Here is a 20,102-nt window from a genome sequence, read left to right on the forward strand (position 1 = left end):
TACATTTTTAAAAAGCTTGTTTTACATGTCAATCCCAGTTCTAACATCCTCCCGCCCTCCCCTGTTCCTTCCCCAACCTCTATCCCACCCCCTTTCTGCTCCTCAGTGAGGGTGAGGCCTTCCATAGGGAGTCTTCAAAGTCTGTCATACCATATGGAGCAAGGCCCAGGCCCTCCCCCATGTGTCTAGGCTGTGAGAGTATTCCTCTATGTGGAATGGGCTCCCAAATTCCATTTGTATATTAGGGATAAATACTGATCCACTACCAGAGGCCCCATAGACTGCCCAGTGCTCCCAACTAACACATTTATGGAATCTGAATCTGTCCTATACTGGTTTCCTAGCTATCAGAATGATGTCCCTGAGCTCCCCCTTGTTCAGGTCAGCTGTTTCTGTGGGTTTCTCCAGCCTGGTCTTCACTTTTTAGCTCATTACTTCTCCCTGTTTGCAACTGTATTCCAAGAGTTTGGCTCAGTGTTTAGCCATGAGTGTCTGCTTCTGCTTCCATCAGTTACTAGATGAAGGCTTTTGGACGGCATATAAGGTCACATTATGATGGAAGGACCTCTCCACTATTGCTTAGTTAGTTGGGGTCATCGTTGTAGATCTCTGGACATTTCCCAAGTGCCAGATTTCTCTTAAAACCTTAAAACCTCTCATGTCTCCCTTTATAATGGTATCCTGTTTCTTGCTCTCCTCTATTCCTTCTCTGACTCAATCTTCCTGCTTCCTCATGCCCACCTCTTACATATTTTTCCTACTAACTCCCTCTCCCCACCCAATGCTCCCAATTTGCTTGGGAGATCTTGTCCCTTTTCCCTTCTCCAGGGAACCATGTATATATTTCTTAGGGTCCTCCTTGTTTCCTAGCTTTTCTGGTGGTGTGGATTATAGGCTGGTAATCCTTTACTCTATGTTTAAAAACCATATATGTGTGAGTACATACCATGTTTGTCTTTTTGTAACTGGGTTACCTCATACAGGATGGTTTCTGATAGTTCCATCTACTTGCCTGTGAATTTCAAGATTCCCTTGTTTTGTTTTGTTTTGCTGAGTAGTACTCCATTGTGTAAATGTACTACATTTTGTCCATCCATTCATCAGTTGAGGGGCATTTATGTTACTTTCAGGTTCTGGCTATTACAAATAATGCTTGCTATGAACAGATGTCTTTGTTGTATGAATGTGCATCTTTTGGGTATATGCCTAAGAGTGGAATTACTGGATCTTGAGGTAGACTGATTTCCATTTTCCTTAGGAACTGCCAAATTGATTTCCAAAGTGGCTATATGAGTTTTCATTCCCACCAGCAGTGAAGGAGTGTACCCCTTTCTCAACAAAACAAACAAGACAAAATGGCAGGCCACGGAGTGGGAAAAGATATTCACCAACCCCACATCTGACAGAGGGCTGATTTCCAAACTATTCCAAAACACCAAATAACCCAATTAAAAAGTGGGGTACAGAACTAAATAGAGGATTTTCAATAGCGGAATCTAAAATGGCAGAAAGACACTTAAGAAAGTGTTCAACATCCCTAGCCATCAGGGAAATCCAAATGAAAACAACACTGAGATACCATCCTGTCAGAATGGTTAAAAATCAAAAACACCAAAGACAGTTTATGCTGGAGTGGATGTGGAGAAAAGTCATTTTATTAAAACTGATCTACATACTACCTCTGCTTTTGTGTTGGTTTAATTATCAGCTTTGTTGGAGGCAGCAATAGATGACTTGCTTGCAGTGTTACCTATTTTCTTAGTGTATAAACATTCCAGTTTAGCCTTGCTGCTGTTGAACATCTAAATAGCTTTCCTTTGGGACCACAATGAACAAAGCCTCTGTGAACATTTTTATATATTCCTTGCCTTGTTGCCCTCATTATTCTTGGGTACATGCCTACAAGAGAGCTAACAGTTTTCCACAGAGGTGCAAGCACTGCCTCGCTCATGTCATTTTGCCTGTTGACATATTTTATGAGCTACTCGGTATCCTTCCAATAAACAGGGGACCATTTAACTTAGATTTTAATGTCTGTTATACATTCGCACCAGACTGTCTTTCATACTTTTTCTTCAGCTCATCTTTAATGACAGCTTTCTACAGGTTTGACTCTAGTACTGTCATTTACAAGTCACTTTCTATTTTGTTTTGGGGAAAATATTTTTATTTGCCAAGAAGGGATCAAATGAATGTAGGAAGGAGATAGAGAAAGGAGTTCTATGTCAGACACTGTTATCATAAGGAATTTGCATTTTCACAGGCATCATCCAGAGATAGCATCCCTTTCCATGTCTTCGGTGTATTATTGTGTACAGTAGAAGCTTAGCATGAGCCATTTTAGCTGTCTCCATAGCTCCAATCCCCATATTAACCCCATTAACCTGAGTAGAATGTGAAGAAAAAAACGTTAGCCTTAGGTTGAAATGTATGTACTTTTTTGGCCAGCTTTCCCCGAGCGTTACTTCATTACCATCATTAACTTCCATGAATGTTTCTTCAGGGAACTGAGAACTTCATATCCTGCTCATCAGATTACCATTCTTTCACTGTTTGCTGACAGACTTACATCTCATTAAGGAAGAGTACCCACATTCTCAGGCAGCTTACTGCAAGGCCACACATTGAATACTTACAGGTAGGGATATGTTTAATAATTCAGATTTGCATTCTTTTAGATTACAGAGCAAAATGCTATTGTTATTTAGTCTCACTATTTGCCATTTCAATTATTTGTATGCATCACTTTTATATCACTCAAATAATAGTTAATCAATATTTTTCCCATTAAAATGTTAAGGTCTAATTTGTTTCACCTTAGAGTTGAACTCCTTTATCCTTGATGATCAATATAACTCAAACATCAAAAGTCATACCGTGGAGGTTTACAGTCTTGGCCAGGCTATAGTAAGCAATACACAATTACTATGCCATTGATCCTTCACAATTATCTTTGGAGGTGTCCTATATTTATGATGTTCACAGAGTTTAAGACGCAAATCCATACTACATGATTTACAAACTACAGAGTTGGGATTTGAACTCTTGTTTAGCAAATTTCAGAGCCCAGCAGCCTTTACCATATCCATTTCCCATCACTGTTGACTTTGCTATTTGTATTTCATACTAACAACAGAGGCTCAACCATCCAGTTGACCAAGGTCAGTTAAGCTGATATTTGTCAATTGCTGTAATTAATGTGATGTGTTCTTATGACTTTGCCTATACTAAAAATCTCAGGAAATCAGTACCTACTTCATTTTCTCTCCCAATTCCTTTCAGTAAATTTAGAGACTATCAGAAATTCTGTCAGGCCCATATGCATATTAGCATGATAAAATTTCAACCATTTTATTATAGCAACTATAAAAACAATAGAAAACAGGGATAACAAAACACCCCAGTTGAGAGACATTTTAAACACTATACTGAATGCTTTATGGGTTTTTACTTACAAACCCCTAAAATTTCTTGATGACTTAATTCCAAATGGATTAAGCAAATAAACAGGACAAATAGTGGCACAGAATTGAAAATTTCAGAGAAGGAGCAGCAGCAATGTATTGAGAGCTCCAAGGGGTCACCAGAACTGTGTCCCTTGCCACCATCTCTGTTACTTTTCTCTGCTTCAGCACAGGCTCTCTCTAAAGGTCAGTTCATGTCTTCAAGTTCAGCAGAAATAAATCTTCTCTTAACCCAATATTTCCACACAGATCTCAGGTTGAGTTTGATTGAACCAAATTGGGTCAAAAGCCCACCTTTTGGCCACTCTTCATGGCTGGGGAAAGACTATACTGTTTGGCCATTTTTAAGTCACAGTACTATCTCAGAGCTCTTGTCCACTGCACAGTGTGAACTAAAGATGGACAGGAAAATGCCTACGCTATTACTAGAAAAAGGAATGACACAGATAAACAGGCATAGTTTTGTAAATGTAAACAATGGTGTCCATTCACATTTCCATTTCAGAGACAAATAAATAGGGGTATGTGATGCTAAAGTTAGTTGTTGGCATTTGCCAGATACAAGACATAAAGCCAATAATCTATACAAAGATCCTCAGGATAGATGTAAGCCTCTCTCCATCCCTGTGGACTCTATGTGATCAAGACTGCTTATCGTACTCCTGAAAAGGCAGCACAGTTCTTGACAGTTATCCTAGCATGCATAATTGGACAAAGGGCTATACCCAGTAAAGTAGAAACTATAGATCCTTTTCCACATTGAGCAGATTCTTCAAGAACAAAATCTATGTACACAAAATTGAAAACATCTAAGAAATACTTGTGACTCTTGATGATGTTCTTGATAACTAGATTCAAATGTCAAACCTGGCTACTATTTTTATATTGTAGTTCCTTCATCTATATCTAAGAACACATGGGCAAGAATATAAGAAAGAAGTAAAGGTAAAGGCAAGATAATAGACACATGGATTCACTTAAGCCCTGCATTAGGTATCTAATGGCAAATACAGGTCTTAGAATAACATATATTTATTACTTTATAGTGCCCATGGATTAGACTCTGGGCATGATTTAGAAACTTTCACTTCTTAGAATATTATCAGACTGCACCCAGGAGCAGGCTCAGGCCATGCTCTCATCAAATGCCTCAATGCGGAAATAAAGACTTCTTACTCCCAAGGGTAGTGTCTAGAGATCTTCTGTCTGAATGATGGGCTTCCTATTTTCATGCTGAAGAGGACAGGGACCACTCAGGTATCTGAAAGATTCTCTTTAGTTCCTTTTCATTTGTACATTTCTTTAGAGTGCCACAGCTCACTTACTCAGCATTAGCAATAGAGAAAATCCATATATCTGATGTATTATCAGACTCAATTTGACAGGTAATAGAACCTAATTTTGATCTATGTTTTTATGTATGTGCATGGGTATGCAAAGGCCAGGGATAAATGACAGGTGTCCTTTTCAGTCACTCTCTGCCTTACTTTTGAAGCCTGGGTATCTCTTTGAGCCTGAAGTCTGCTGATTTATCTAGAATCAGTGGCTTGTCAGCAAACTCCAGAGTGTTCCCCAGTCTTCATTCCCCAGGACCATGATTACAAGTATGGATCCCCAAGGCTGGCTCTTTTTAAATGTGGTTATAGAGATTTGAACTCATGATTATGTGGCAAGTATTTTACCAAAGAAACCATCATTCCAGCACTAGTTTTGAGAATCACATACAATCACTTTTTCTATATTGTGCCAGGTAGGAGTAAGTCACAAATTCCATTCTTGCCAAGAAGAGAATATTATAAAGAGAAAGAATGTGAGGCCACACCATACTCTGCAATGTATTACAGTTATTCTTCTGTACAGAAGAACACAGAAGTTCAAAGTGTGTGGGAGTATGTGTAGATTATATGTAAATGCTACAATATTTATAGAATGACTGTAGCATCCCCATAGATTTGTGTCTTTGTTTGGGAGTTTAGATCCAATTCCTCATGGTCAATGAGGAATGCATTATGTTGACAAAACTAATTTCCAAAGTCAGACATTCTGTTGATGACTTGAGATAACACCATTAGTGAAAACATGCATGACCACTTACCCGTGGTGACTTTATTTCTTATATGAAACAGTAATAAAATCTTTAGCACATACCTGTAACACATGTGATTGCACCAAAATGAAGGTCATAGCGATTTGAGAGTGCAGTAGGAGAGGAACAAGGTATCATTGAACCAAGAGGGTAAGAAAGGATTCTCTGAAGAAATGGATGCTGACATGAATATTCAACTTAGACACCTACCTACAAGGAAAAGAGAAATAAAACATAATCTTCCTGATAGTTTTAGTAGTATGTATACTTTATGACTCTTTGCATTGTGAGTGGCAAAAATAAATATTGGAATCAATGTCAAGAGGAAATAGCAACGGAATTACTGTAAGAAGATCAGCTTCCAAATATAGGCATGGCTGCAGCACAGGGCACTAACAGCAGTAGTACTAGCGAGGCTTCTATCCCCTCTCTTCCCCTCTGTTGATTCCATTCATTTTCAGGCTTTTTTAAAAAATCATGGTATGTGTAAGCTACAGCCATTACCTCTACATCAGTGAGTGAGATTAAAAAAAAAAAAAAAAAAGCTTTATTCTAGTCTAGGTATAAATATATAAATGTTCTGTGGTTGGGTCCCACAGTGGATAATTTGAGTCAAAATGCCAGAACTGTTAGTAGCCCCTAACCTCTAGACATGGCATGATTAGCACAATTGGAACAAAGGCTTATGGGACTGAGACTAAAATCAGTACCTATCCAACTTCGTGAACTGGGAAGGAGAGAGAAAGGCTACTTGCTTGATAGGAAGAGAAAACAATAGATATAGTAAGGCCAGAGTCTGCTGTAGAATGACAGTGACATATGGCAGTGATGATACTAGTCATAATAAGAAAGGAGTCTCTAATTATTCTTCCTCACACAAACTCATTCTACCGTCTTCACAGAATGAGTTTCTAAAAACCCTGTTTTGCAGTAGCTACCCCATCCACAAAGCAAAACTAGCTCTGCACGAATTTTCTACATACTGGGATTTCTAAAACAATTAACATTCTTCTACTTCCCTTCAATCTACCCTGAAAGCAGTGCATGCCCACATGCAAGTCTGCCTCAGCAGCCACTGCTGTCCTGCTTGCAGGAGGTCCATTAAAGGAAGGCTCTTTTCAAGCACAGATGGTCCCCTGGTAGCTTAGTGTCTGCCTGTGGCCAGCCTAAGTGAATTCAGGTGGCCTTAGACTTCTGATCACATCCATGCATCCAGGGAGGAAATGAAACCTTGTTTATCATCTTGATAAACCATCTCTTTCAATGCCTCCGGATGCCATATGCAACTTAGTGGAGTCAAATGCTATTAAATTGTCATCACTGTCAAAAAGAGAAGTAATAAGTTTTTCTACCTGAGTCATCCTTAACGACTTCTACCATGTGTAACACAAATCAGTTTCTGTTTGCCTCTTTTCCCCTTAAATGTCTCTGATGTTTTGATCTCCCTGGCTGTTGTTGTGAAAGCACAGTCTCATATTATAAATAAATATAGACTTTTATTATTACCTCTCAGCCAAACCAATAAAATACCAGGATGACAAGGGTCAGACCCTCAGCCAGAGCTAAGCAGAGTTATATACTCCTTGGAGTGACTCACAGAAGGCAGCGATTTGGAAGAGTCTTTTAGTGGGCACAAACTTTGAAGATGTCTCCAGCCATCTTTATCACTGTGATTAAACACATTAGTGGAAGTTATGTAATCACATTAAGGATTGAATGTACCTCACTTAGTCTCGTCATCTTAAAAGATAATATGGTGAATGGACTGGCTCTATTATTTTGGATAACTTTTTAAATTTAAATTTGAGACAAGCTGTTTAACATGTCAATCCCAGTTCCCTTACCTTCCCATCTTCCCCTATCTCCTCCACCAACCCCCATCCCGTACCTTTTCTTTTCCCCAGGGAGGGTGAGGTCTTCCATGGGGAGTCTGTCATATCATTTGGAACAGGACCTGGGCCCTCCCCCATGTGTCTAGACTGAGGGAGTATCCTTCTATGTGGGATGAGCTCCCAAATCCATTCATATACTAGGGATAGATACTGATCCACTACCAGAGGCCCCATAGGCTGCTCAGGCCTCCAAACTAACACCACATTTAGGGGTCTGGGTCGGTCCTATGCTGGATTCTCAGCTGTCAGACGAGTCCACGAGCTCCCCCTTGTTCAGGACCTTATCAGTAACAACTCAGCCCCACATCACTGGCTTTTCAAAAAGTATCAAGGTTTACTAGTTTGTTATAAGACATGATTCAACAGTGGTCTTGGATTTCCAGTTTATCAGGAGCAAGCATTCTGGAGTGGCCACTAACTGAAGTAAGAATGGCAAACTATGTCCTCAGCCAGATATGGCTCACCATTTGGCTTGTATGGTCTAAAGCCTAAGAGAACTTTCTACTTTTTTGAGTGCTTGGAAAAGAATAAGCAAAAGGAGATGATTTATGGCACATCAGAATTATACAAAATTCAAGTTTCTGTTTTCATAAATAACACCGGTATGGGCATACAGCCAAGCTCACCTGTTCACATATTGCTTGAAGCTATTTACATGATATAATAGCACAGTTTGTCAGTTGCCCTTACCAGAGGGCCTACAAAGCTTAGAATATTTACAGGCTGGACCTTCATAAAAAAAGTTTGCTGACCTCTGATCTAAAATAGTGCTAGCTCCTGCAACAGCAAAAGGGGATGTCTGGATAGTTTCATACAGTCAATTAACTCTCAGCAGGGTTGTAACATGTCAGTTCCCTTAACAACCAGTTGTCTAACCATGGAAAGCTTCTATAGTCAGCCTTGAAACAATAGGAGAAAGAGCGACCGGTGTCAGCATTGCCTATAGCAAACACTTGCATTGTGCTTTCCATTCTCCATCCTTGCCAATATTTTACTTGTGTTCACTTGTTCATCTTCACTGTACCTCAAAAGGAACTAGAGATTGCTGTTCTTTACTTTTCAGATGAGCAATAGGCAAGAATAGCATGGTGGTTTTCTTGAGATAAATATATCTGAAAAAGCAGAGGAGCTGTATCAAAATCATGTTAGTTTGGCTCCCAGGTCTAATCTCCAATCACAATCACTATGTTCCTAACCATTCGACCAATATATAGATATCTGAGATAAAGAAAACACAATAACAACAACAAAAGTCTTTGATACCATGGAATAGCAGTTCTCAACATGTGGGTCATGACCCCTTTGGGGGTTAAACAAGCACTCCCCAAGGGTCATATAAGACCATCAGAAAACACAGATATTTACATTATAATTCATAACAGTATCAAAATTACAGTTATAAAGAAGCACTGAAAAGAATTTTATGGTCAAGGGTCATTACACTATGAAGATATTAAAGGGTCAAAGCATCAGGAAGGTTGAGGACCACTGCCATGTAGACTGCATCCTGACAAAGTATTTTATTATAGGAAACAAAAGATGTAACCAAAACACAATTTCTTGTTTGTTTGATTATTCATTTGCTTAAGAGGTTGTTAATAATTCGTCCACAGATAAAGTAAAATGTAATGTGTGGGGTGTTGTATGTGGTTTGCATGTTTCATGCATGCTAAAGAAAGTTCCTGTAATTTAAGGTCAGTTTGTGGTAAGAAAATCCTCCAATGGCCATCAAGCCCCAAGGTGAGAATGTATCTTCCAGAGGACAGTGTCTTCCACCCATCTTACCTACATTATCTGGCACCCTGTTTTTATCCTCTCAGCTTTGCGCATAAGCCAATGCAGTAATACTGTTCTATGAATATATTTGTCATTTAGCTGGGGGGAGGGGTGTCTTAAAATAGCTGTGGTGTTTTTTGTGTTCTTTTATGTTGCATTGAGGATGCTTGGGTATCATTAGTGCTATGATCCCTTCTGCATCCATCATATTTACCCAGTGGAGGACAATAGGAGGAAATCCTTTAAAGAGATTTTTTTTTTAAAGTAAATAATTATTGTTGCGATTTCATACTGTGTTTATTCCAAGTTATATTCATGTTTGGATGTGATTAAATATACATAATGAGGAAATACAGACCCCAACTAAATGGCAGGTAAGTAGGCAATGTAAGAGTACAATGAAGAGACACTTAAATGCCCATTATCACAGATGAACAATTCAAATGCTTGTGGCCCCTGACAGGAGGCTCCTAGCACCTGAAAGATAAATTCAGTCATTCCCAGCATTCTGAAATCTGTCTTTTCACCATCACCTGGTAAAATTGTTCCTCTCCCAGTGGTATTTTTTAAACTAAATTACATTTTATATTATTTAAAAGAACTTGTATGCTGTTAATTTTATTAATTTCCTGTCAACTCTCTAGTAGTCTCAATATTTTTTAAAGAGAGAGTGTTTTATTTCCAAGGGACCACGACTTAAAAGGCACAACTTAGTAACCCTAGTCCCTGAGCTGAGTATCTCGTAACGGGCTTATTTTTTGAAATATCATTTTAGCATTAATATATTCAACCTCAATGCCACTTTTTTCATATAATCACAGAGAAATTAACATAGCCACGAGGGTCCCTCATATAAAACAGGATATCCTATGTCTTGTCTAGAAATTGTTCCCATATCAAATTCAGCCTTGAAGGCTACCAAAAGAAAAGGAAAGTCAGGTCACCCATTGCCTGGCTGAACCAGTAAGCTTGGTTCAACTATGTGGCTGAAGAAAGTGCACAAACGACTTAGACCAAAACTACCTAATAACAGAATGGTAGAGAGATATTTTCTTATCTTGAGTCCTAACAGCAGAGATAGAATATATCTTATAATTGTAGATTATACCCCAGGCATGCTAGAAGGCTCAGATGCTGTAATTTAGTTTCCAGACACATTCATGGTCAGCCAGGGTGAAAAACCCTCTTTGAGATAGAAGAGTCCCATGTATTTGTTTTATTTATTTTATTTAAAAGATTATCTTATGGACACTAAGTAAATTTCAGATGTGACAATAGCTTACAAAGTATTGAGGGTAAGCATAAATACAGCAGGCATGCTTTGGGAATGAAGGATGGAGAGGTAGATGTGTGATATTCTCTGCTTCATTTTAACAAATAAAACTCCTCAGGTAGACCTGAAAGTAACACAAAGGCAATCTGATGTCCAGCCCATTACAGGGACTGCATCTTCAGTGTCATACAGAGCTTTTCTTATTGTTAAGTCCTACCTTATTTGAAGAACAATCAAGAATCAGAGATTATTTTGTCTACCAAGCTTATTGTTGCATCTTTAGGTAAAATTTATTTCCATATGAATAGAGCCATTAATAAAAATGATTCATGCAGTTGAGTTCTACTGCTTCTACTAAATAAGCCATTTCTTCCTTAGAAAAGAGGAATCTAGTGAATAGTTTACTTGCTCTGGATGTTAACTTTAGTATTTTATTTCAGGGGCAGTTTGAGAAATGAATAGGGTTACCTCATTACTGACTAGGTAGACAGGAGAAGATGCACATGGTTCATGCTAACAAAAGGATGAAAAACACTGAGAAACTATTTCTCCCATCAATATTCTGATCTAGTCTAAGATCATCCCAGCATAGCAGCATCAGTAGCATTGGATTTGCTTTGGTGCCAACTTTGAAGCTAATATTATGGTAGTCATCTGTTACTACTTAAGCCTTGCACCTATTTAGTCCTCCAAGTACCATTATAAGGCTGATGGTATCAACACTTCTTAGTTGAGAAATAGAAGAGTGAGATGAAAAATAAGAGGAAATATCATATTCCAGGGCTTGCATATGAGCCAACTGCTTCTATAATGTGTGGTCTTCCCATCATGTGTTACATCAGACATGGCTATCCTCCCCATATTTCTCCTTAAAAAACAAATCTGTCTTGTACATGTCCACATCCCTCGAGTAGAGAAGATGATAATTTATTTAATCTTAAGCTTAAACACATTAAGCAGCCATCTTGCCCTGCTTGACCAGACTGTACCTGAAGATCCATTAGTGTCTCTCCTGTCAATGATTCACTGACAGAGAGATGGAGCTTCCTTCCAGTCCATTGGGTCAATAAAGCATTTTTAACAGAGTCTTAAATATGCATTTCTGACATCTGCTACAATGGATTCCTAAAGAGCTATTTTTAAGGCCCGATCAGGAAGTCCTATAAAAGTGAATATCAAAGGCTCTGCTTTATCTTATACATTACAGCTTTTTAAGAAAGGAACAACTTTAAATAAAGTGAAAGTCTAAGTGTCCAATTAATCTTGTCAATCTTAACATACTTCAGCCTAGGTTTTTATTAATTTCCTCCAAATATTGCCTTTGATTGTATCCTCGTTTGCTTTCTGTCTCTGATAAACCTTATGTGATCAAAGCAACTTGTAGAGGGAGGGGTTTATTTCATCTTACAGGTCACAGTTCACCATCAAGGGACACTAAGGCAGGAATTTAAAATAGCAAATGAGAGTGGACCTGAAGCAGAGAACATGGAAGAAAGCCACTTCCTGGCTTGCTCCCAGGCTCACATTCAGCTGTCTCTTCTTCACAGCCAAGGCCCACTTGTCTAGAGATGATCCATCACCCACAGTGGGCCAGGATCCTTCTACATCAGTTACCAGTTAAGAAGATACTGCACAGACATGCCCATGGTCCAACCTCACAGAGGCAATTCTGAAACTGAGGTTCCCTCTGCTCAAGATGCAAATCAAGATTAGCTATTATAGACCTCAAACATATGTCCTTGCTTGGCCATTGATGAAGACCTATGGGATGTGCGTGTGTGTGTGTTACTTCATTTCTAAGTTATTTCATATAGAATAAAAAGCTTTTGTACATTTTGTCAAAATGTACAAAACCAAAGTTTCAAGTTGATTTTTCTAGGTGTCCTGGATAGTCATTTCTCTACATAAGCTGTAATTTATCATGCAATTTGATCCTTAAAAAATACCATACAATGACTATTTTAAGGAAGTTTCCAAAATATTAATTTATTTGGGAAAGGGTGGGGAGGTAGGGATCTGGGAAGAGTTAGGGAAAAAAGTGTGGATTGAATATGATCAAAATACATTTTGTGCATGTATGAAATCCTCCAAGAATTTATAAAAGCATACATAATATTTGATAATAGCCTTTTCTTTATGCAATTTTTCTTTTTTTTCTATACTCACCCTCCATCACTTCTTCCCTTCTCTGCTTCTTTGTTTTTTTCCTTCTTAAATATCATAGATATTTATTTATTCCATCACTTATAAAATGAGTTGTGCCAACCCTTTATAGGAAAAGTGAGCACTATTTTAAAAACATAAGTCATACATTCTGAATGTTATTATGGGAGAATTATGTGACATATATGAATATATATAGGGAAATATTTGTGTATTGGTTCAGGAAGAATACTCAAAGGAGACCTTGAAAAATGAGCTTAAGGTCACACACACACACATACCACATACATACACACATACCACACACACCACCACATAGACACCACACACACATATACACACACACAAATATACACACACCACACACATATACACATATCACACACACACCACCACACATACCGCACACACACATACGCATTCATACTACACACACAACGCACACACACATACACACACATACCACACATACACCACATATACACATACCACACACACATACATACATACATACAAAAACATACCACACATACACACATACTACACACACACACACATCACATACACACATCACAGACACACACATTTACGCATACCACACACATACCACATACATATACACATACCACACACACGGAGCCTTGAAGAAATTGTATGTGTTCATTTTAATTCTGTTTTGAGGCAATGACCACACACAGCAAGCTTTATGGAAAAGAGGTTAACTATGTCTTCTTGCCTAGAATATTATTTTCTTTCCAAGAAAACCTACTCTTGTAGGAATTTAAATTGTTCCACAATGCTTCTTCTTGCTTGTGAAGCCATCAACACACAGATAAACAGTAAATTCCTTGACAGATGAAAAGGAGTAGACATGAGAAACTTCCCACAGGTGACCATTTAAAACTGGTTTTTCCCAATTTATAGCCCAGAATGAATCAGGTGCTCAGTATAGGCTATTTTTAGTAGATTTCCAATCTGAGGGCAAATTCTGGTTGTGATGACAACCTTCATCTCAGCTTTTAATCATCTGCCTGCCAGTTATTCCTAGCCTTTTCCTTCCCTTTCTATCATCATACACAATTGTCATTAGTGAGGAGTTTTTTTGGTTTTTTTTTTTTTTCTTTTTTTGTTTTGGTTTTTTTTAAAACTTTATCCATAGCTATCCATCTCCCTTGGATTTCCTCCCTTGTATAGAGCAAGACAGTGATGCATGAAGCTGGTAGAAAGAGATCTTGCTCGGAGCATTTGTGCGTGGCAGAGAGTTGATGCTACCAAAAATAATCTTAGAACAGTGTCTTCTTTTCACCTTTGGGGGCTTTAGAAATCTTCTTTTTCTGTTAAGAATAAAGTTGATAATGCCCTCAGAGCTCTGACAAACCCAAGGGATAGAGAGTGGTGGGGGACAGAGCTTTGTCCCAGTGGGTTTCCTTGCAGGGGATTTCCCCTCCCACCTGGGTGAAGAGGGTGAGAGGCAACAGATTCTGTTGAAAGTCTGTGGTGGCAGAACAACTAGGAAGTTGATATATGCTGAGTATACTTGGCTATTTCAGAATGACCTATATTAACCAGGTACTTCCTATATTAGGTTCAAACTTGAAAACAACAGAACCCTTTATGAAAGTAAATTTGGGATATGGGGCTGCATTTTCATATATACTTAGCTTAGACTTATTTTCTATGGTCAGAATGAGTAGTACAAAATCTGAGTAGTACAGATTGCATCCAAACTGTTTGTTATCTGCCCTGTATCCCCTGACATTAGTTAATCCAGCTGTGTAATTGACTGGACATAATCCAGAAGAAGCCATTTTCCAGATAATCCATTTGCAGAAAGGGGAAGTCCGAATTTAGGAGCTCTTAGCTGACTCTGCTTTGACAAACTATAGGTCATCTTGAAATCATTTAGACTTGGATGAGGATAAAATCTGGGAATGGTTCACCTTGACACCACAGAAAAGGCTGATAAGCAGCTATAGAACAAATATTGTTATGATTTTGAAATAATTTTGGCATTACATCTAAAAGGATAGTTCACTAGGTGCTCCTTAAAATGCAAATAATATTGAATAGAGGGGTACATTTTTCTAGTTTCTAGAAAGGGTTATGATAAATATTCTTCCCTTTGACTTGGACTTGTGTGTATGTGTGTGTGTGTGTGTGTTTGTGTGTGTGTGTGTTCATTACTTCTTTTTCAAGCAGCCAGCTGGTGTGAACAATAGACCTTGTAATCTCTGTGGTTTTGATTTAAAAAATTTCATAGAATTTCATCAGTTTCTCACTTAATTTTACATGGGTCAGATTAAATGTGGGATGCTGCTATTACTAAGACATACTAAATATAGATCTGGGTAGGTAACCACATTTTGTATGTTTACCTTATTTCATTTACTCTGCTGAAGACATCCACCTTTCTCTGTTACATTCACTAACCATGCTCCTCACCATCCATCCATCTATCCATCCGTCTGTCTGTCCGTCCATCCATCAATCCATCCAATGCTTGTCACTTAGTTTGGATAGCTGGTAACGGGATAAACAGAATTGTTTTCATTCTTCCTTAGCAAAGTACTATCATTAAAGACTAGTTTGTGATACCAAATTTTCAGGAACTTCTGTAGCAGACTCCTTTCCTTTTGTGAGGGCAGCTGGACCCCTTTATGTAACCTATAAAAACCCCACAACATATAACTTAGCATAAGGGAAACATTTCCTGTAAAATGTTCAGTATTTTCATTTTGTCGACACAAGCAAATGGACTAGACTTACAAGATCAGGATAGATTTGAATACTGAATTGCTTTGGGGCTCACTGATTTGGCTAGACAAAATGGCAAGTGAGCTCCAAGGATCTATCTGTCTCTGCCCAAACAGTGCTGGGGTTACAGATGCCTGCCCTCTTACATGGATCCTAGTGACCTGAAGTAGGTCCTCAGGCTTGTGTGGCAAGTATTTTACCTACGCAGCCAGCTCACCAGCTGCAGTTAACTATTTTAATGGCATTGTCATCACTAGTTAGAGGGCTGTGACATTCTCTAGGTGTCCATCCTCCTTAGATAACTTGAGTAACAATAGCCCTAGGTCTGTCTTTCAGCAATTCTGAAAACTAAATTAGACTTGTGCTCAAAGTACCTTTGTACCCAATAATACTCCAGAAATGATTTAACACATAAAATGATAGGCGCCCCTCTCCATAAGGAGTTTACACTCCAGTGAGGGACACACAGACAGTAAGGATGACAAATAAATTGCACACAGCATTTGAAAGTAGCAGGAACTCTAGGAGAGGATGAGGGTCAGACACAGATCAAAAGAAGGATCCTCATGTGTGCCTGATGAGGAAATTAGGATGTATCTTAATGGAATAATCAACTAATCGGTTTCTTAAGAAGTGGCATTTGAACAGAGATTAAGGATTAAGAGTGAGCCAGAGGAATTGTGTCCCATGTAATGTGGGAATCTCTGGGAAAGATCATGCCTGTCATCTGTTTGACTGCCCCAAGTAAATAGCCAGTGTCTGCAGAAGAGGCAGAGGAGTAAAGGAGAGTGGCAGCAAATGAGGGTACAGACAGGAGTGAGACGAGGCATTCTGGGCACTAATAGATTCCAAAGTTCATGGGTTTGCATCTCATACAAAAATAGTGATTACTTATAGATTAAAAGCATCCAGAAAATAAGCGAGTCATGTCTCTTGGGATGGCTATCAAAGCTTAGTGCCCAGAGTGCCTCTCAATAATGTGCAGTAGCGCTATTTGTCCCTCTTGTTTGACCACCTTTCTCTTCCCCAGTCCCTCCTGGACACATCTGCCAAGGAGATGGCAGCACTGAAGCAACACCCACATCAGGACTGGCCATTGTCTTTCCAAATTGCTAGAAAGGATTCTCCAGAGGAAGAAAGAGGAAACCCCCTCCAATTTAATCCTGTCTCACCTGGCCAGGAAGTCTTAGTTCATTGATTGTAGTGTGATCTTTGAAATGCCACAATAATTGCTTTGCAGAAATGGCTGATTATAACATGAGGCCAGGACATCTATAATCTGATCTTTTAGCATCTTGAAGAGCCAAGAAGTTAAAAAGTGTTCAGAATAAAGACAAAAACAAAGGAAGCTTGCAATGGTCACTGTGGCAAAGATATAAAAGCCAAAAGAAACCTCACAGTAGTCAAAGCAGGAATGTTTGAAACAATTAAGTGACCACATAATACATTATAATATTCCGAGTATACCTAGATATAAATAAGTAAATGAAAATGGAAAGAGACCAGCAGAAGAATCCTAAATACTATTATGCATTACCATAATTTCAGGACGCAGAATATAACCCTTCGGTTCAAAAATGTAGGTTGTTCACAGCAACTTCCTTCCAAGGTGTATACCACAAAGGGAAAAATATACTAACAAAGAAGAAATCTGACAGTGACTACCTCAGCGTGAAGATCACATTCAGTATCAATAAGGCAAAGCCAGATTGATAGTGTATACCTATGATAAGATGAGACCAGAGTGACATTTACCTTTCCAATCTTCTTCCAAAACACATAACCTCAGTCTAATCATTAGAAAAGCATTAGACAATGCCCAATTGAAAGACAGTCTGCAAAACGCCTGACCAGTCTACCCCAAAATGCCAAGGTTATTAAAAAGCAATGAATGTTTGAAAAAATGTCACAGCCATGAGACAACTAGAGAGCTAAGGGAAATGAACACAGTGTCATCATCTTCCTGGTTGAACCCTGGAGTAGAAAAGGTTAAAATTAAGAACATCTAAGAGAAGTTAGACTTTGGTTAATGTGACTATGTTAGAGAGTGTGATCCTGGAGCAACTAGAAGAGTCAGCAAACAAGGGAGTGTTCAATGTGAAAGGCAGACAAACATACAGTAGTCACCACATGTCAGATTGATGCATAAAACCAAAGAAAGGACTACCAGTCAAAGCCAGAACATGTTAAACAAGCAGGTACCATAGAACTGAATCACAATGCCAAGGATATATAAACTTCAAATGTACCACACTGAAGATGCCAATAATTAGATAATACAAGGAGGAAATAATGGAGTGGGGTATAATTGAGGATTCTCAATACCGCCTTCATAAATTTTCTGGAAATCTAAAATTACTCTGTAATAATAAAATGACTTCTTAAAAATGCCTCAGATTATCATGCTATCATAAGTTCTGCTCTTCATAACTGCCCGTTGGAGACTCATATTTCAACTCAGAATCTTCAAAATTTTCTGTAGTCTTCATACATAAATGGTTCCCCCAGGCCACATGTGTTTATAGAACCTGGGACATACCCTACTGCTATTAATGTCAACAAATGCATTTATTTTACTTAGTCATTTAGAAAAGACTTCTAGACTTCTTCCATGAAGAAATAAATGATAACCTTTATCCTGCCTCAGTTTACAGCTTGACTGGGAAAAGCCACAAACATTGACTACTGGGTAATTGGAAATGCATGGAATAATAAGAGAATGCATAGTATGGAGATGATGACCATTCTCTAAAGAATTGATCTTGGCATTGAGTTCTTAGGAAAATTCATGATCACACACACACACACACACACACACACACGCTCTCTCTCTCTCTCTCTCTCTCTCTCTCTCTCATACACGGATATTTATACATATGCATATGTGTGTACCCTTCTCTATCTCACCCTCTCTTTCTCTCCATAGTTACGTGTATGTATGCGTGTTAGAGGGAGGTGAGTTTGGACCGCTAGGTACTAATAGACAGGACTGTGCTGGATTGGTGGAGGTGGATAGGAGCTAAGAGATAATATTTCAGGACAGACCATAATGCTGAGATGGGAAGGAGAGTAGTTGGACTTGAGATGTAACTCTGCTTTCCTAGCATTCACAAGGCCCTGATTTTGATCCTTATCACTGCCAAAAACAAACAGGAAACAAAAGGGGAGGAACATCAGCATAGGAAACCCCCTCTGCAACTATTGTTGCAGGTATTGTTATAGGACCCGGGACTATGCACCAGGCTCACTGATGACCCCCTTAGGTGGGTATGCTCTCTAGTTGATATCTGCACATCTTCTGCCATAAGTGTTATAATTATTATTCTCACTTTTACATTTGATAAAACTGAGACCCTCAAATACTAAGTGGAAGGAGTGAAATTCAAATGAAAATCAGCCGAATTAAGCTTTGGACTCTTCCCATCTCTTGAAGGAGACAGAACTAACTACCTAATATTGGGACACTTTGACGTATTTCATCAACCATAAAGATTTTTCAGTACTGTTAATATGAACATTTTTGAGCTAGTTCCACCATTTCTGCAACAGGCTGTCCAGGGAGCATTGTGGGTTGTTTAATGACATCCTTGTTCTCTATCTATCGGATGCAAGTAGCATCTTGCTCCTCTTTATAATCACAAGCAACCAACTATCTCTCAACTTTACAATTATTGGTACAAGGAAACTAGATCATGCCCTATTCCCAAAATACCTAAAACACTGTGTTGTAACTAAGTTCTCAGAGAACAAAGTGTCTTAAATATCTTTTTTATGTTCCTCCTTTCTACTTTCCTGTGTGCCAATATGTACCTCCTATGTGTCTGGATAGTTTACACTCACCTTAGAGTTTATAAGCAACATTTAGACCACTTGTTCAACAAATTTTGGCTATATCTACTGACTGAATGCAAAAGGTCAAGAATTCTAAATGCCAGGAGCCTATTTTGAGAAAAAAAAAATTGTCTCTGGATTCAAAACTTGAAGGTAGGAAAGTAATTCCTGATACATTTTGTAACATTGAAAAGCTCAGACAGTGGAACCAGGATGTACTCCTGGTACACAAAAGGACCTTGCGGACACATCCCCCATGGAGGGATACTCCCTTAACCTAGAGGCAGGAGAGAAGTCCTAGTCCCTATTTCAAATGGCTTGACAGATTTACATGACCCCACCTGGATGGCATTGCCCTACATGTGGAATTGGGGTGGGGTGATGGGAGAGGAGGGTGGTCAGGGTGCATGTGAGGGGGAAAGAGGGAAAGAGGGAGAGAGGGAGGTTGGGAGCAGCAAACACACACAAGGAGAGAGAAGGAGAGGGAGGGAGAGAGGAAGAGAGAACTGGGATCGACATTTAAAATAAAAAATAAATAATAAATAAATAAGCTTATTGCTTCCAGGAAGGAAGAAACTGACCCAAGCCAGCTGTGTCAGTGCATACCTCCATCCTCAACATTTGAGAGGGTAATGGAGAAAGATTACCTGTTTATAGGCAGCTTAACAACAGCAGAATCCAAAGCAGAAGGAGTGACTTGAATATTCACGGACATTACTAACTGACCCAAGAACTCGCTTACCCAGGAGCTAGTACAGAGTAGAGTCCATTAGGATGCGCACATACATTGATGCATGCCTTCGTGAGCCCTAACAATTTAAATGCAGTCCTGTGTCTTGCCACACCTGGAAAACACATACCAT

At 38.8% G+C, this 20,102-nt stretch overlaps 1 protein-coding gene across 3 annotated transcripts in view; it reads left to right on the top strand.

The window, feature by feature from the left end:
• Window positions 1-20,102, top strand: part of Tafa1 (TAFA chemokine like family member 1) — a 508,456-nt gene that overhangs the window by 370,830 nt on the left and 117,524 nt on the right. The gene's annotated exons all lie outside the window — the stretch shown is intronic.

The sequence above is a fragment of the Phodopus roborovskii genome, unplaced genomic scaffold, assembly GCF_943737965.1.
Source record: "Phodopus roborovskii unplaced genomic scaffold, PHOROB, whole genome shotgun sequence".
Classification (NCBI taxonomy): domain Eukaryota; kingdom Metazoa; phylum Chordata; class Mammalia; order Rodentia; family Cricetidae; genus Phodopus; species Phodopus roborovskii.